Genomic DNA, 2,310 nt, shown 5'->3' with positions numbered 1-2,310 from the left:
TAGATATAACACAAGGTGTACAAATGTATAACAAATTCCAAGATTAGCTTACAGTGATCAGCCACAGAGTTGGATAAGGAAAAGGGAAGAGAGCATCTGCACGCTGGAGGCTGAAGGATTCAGTCCAAGGTCTGGAGCTCACTGCAGTGTTCTGTGCAAGTCTGTATCAAGAGGCCAATGGGTCTGTACAGAAGGCTGATGAGTCTACAGCAGAAGGCTGAAGGATCCAAGGCAGAAGCCAAGAGTCTGCGCTACAGTGAGATGATGTGCAAGTGAAGACTGGAGCTCCTCCAAGGAAGAATAGGACCCTCTGTCCTTCTTCATTTTCCTTTGTGTGATAAGTCACTGGAGGGTAGAGCCTCCACCCCTGAGGGTGTGGAATTATGAGCCATTTAGTTAAGCTCTTAGCTTCTCAAGTTGACACAATCAACCACCACAGTATTAAACAAGGAAAAGGAGAAAAATGCAAAATAACATAGCTTGTTTATGATTATTAAACTAAAGATAAATTCATTTCTATTGATATCAAGTGAAAACTGAAGAAAATATTCCTCAAAGTGTTTGCATACAAGTATAATTGCTTTATATAGTAGTTATAGCAATAAAAATAACTGTTAGTTGATAAAATATTTTAATTTTCAAAGAAAAATTGAAACCTATGTCATATAAAACTTATGAAGATAGAATTTATCATTTCCATAATTCAAGATTTTAAAAAATATAAACTGTGAAACAGGATATTACAAAAGATATAATGTTACATAAGGTACTACTGAAGATTCTTCTCATGTTGTTGTATAAAGCTTTCTGTGAAAATCTTCAAGTCCTCTTAGAATGGTATTTTGCTTTACAAATGAAACACATATTTGGTATCATGAGGAAAACCACATAAAAATAAAATTAAATCTGTATATTTGTATTGAAATCTCTAGAAGGATTCTTAAATTCAAAATTGAGATTGACTGAGCCACTAATGAGAATTACACTCAACTCACTAACACAGAAATGTAAGGATAGGTAGATAAGTCTAGTGTGAGATTAGAGAACCTTCTGTCTCTTCTTATGGTGATAGCTTTTCATCCATTCACACAGGAAATAGTTTTCTGGTGGGATGCTGGAGGCATAGCAAGAATGTAACAAATATTTGTGGAAAATATCAACAATTTCCCTTCCAAATGCCATGGGTCCTGTTCTGTGTATTCTACTCTGGTTTAGCCACAGAATGTATGCTCTAATACATTTGTCTTGCTTTAGGTCCTTTAATACTTAAATGAGTTGATATTTATAAAAATATAAGGAGTACCTGCTAGGCTATATTTTCTAAATACTATTAAATAAAACAATAAAAAACATATTGTTTAAAAAAATAAAAGCTCTTGCATTAGAGTGGAATAAATCAGAAAGCTCATCAATGTTTAAATTGCTGGGCACTGAGAAGCAACCAGTTAGTAAAATTGAAAATTGTGGAATATAACATGACTAAAAAGATCACGATCAAGAATTATGATGATGTAAGGATTTTACCCTCCCTTCAGACTAACCTGTTAATCTGCCACAATTTCACAAATGCTGATGAATGGATTTCTGGATTCCAGCTTCTCGGTCAGAAGATTTGCAATTACTTGAACAGTTCTTTGGATTCCATTCTTGTCTTAGTTACTCTTCTTTTGTTACTAGGACAAATACCCAACACTCAAACTTATGGAAGGAAGGCTTTATTTAGCTCACATTCCTGTAGGTTTTAGTTCATACTCATCTGACTCCAAGGCAGAGTGGCACACGGCAGAGAACAACTTTTCATGGCAATGGCAAAGGGCAGAGAGCAAAAAGAGTGACAACAGCCCAGGTAGCTAGCCAGCCTCTCTCCCCTCCTCACATTGTAATGCAAATTACCTGTCCCAGGGCAGGTGCAGCATGCACTCCCACAATAATCAATCACAAATGCCAGAGGTACCACATGACTGCTGTGGGGATACCTGTACACAAACCATAATAATTCTGAAACAAGTTCCTTACTAAATCAGACACACAAGCTAGACTATCGCATAGCTTCTCTCATATGAGAAACTCAAATTGTAAATAAAAGAGAGATAATAAGAAGTAGAGAGATCAATCTTTCTCAAATGGAAAAGGGATAGAGGGAGAGGACAGGGAGTGAAAGGGAAAAATAGGAAGTAAAGTGTTTTATGTATACATGTCATCTCCTCAGAAGGAATGTAAATATGTGCTGCAAACATGTACTAATAAAAAAAAGAAAAGCCTTTAAAAGATTTGGTTCAACCACACTATCCCTATAATACAACATGAATA

Source organism: Octodon degus, unplaced genomic scaffold (genome assembly GCF_000260255.1).
Source record: "Octodon degus isolate 3935 unplaced genomic scaffold, OctDeg1.0 scaffold00124, whole genome shotgun sequence".
NCBI lineage: Eukaryota > Metazoa > Chordata > Mammalia > Rodentia > Octodontidae > Octodon > Octodon degus.
Note: the sequence above shows the minus strand (reverse complement) of the source record.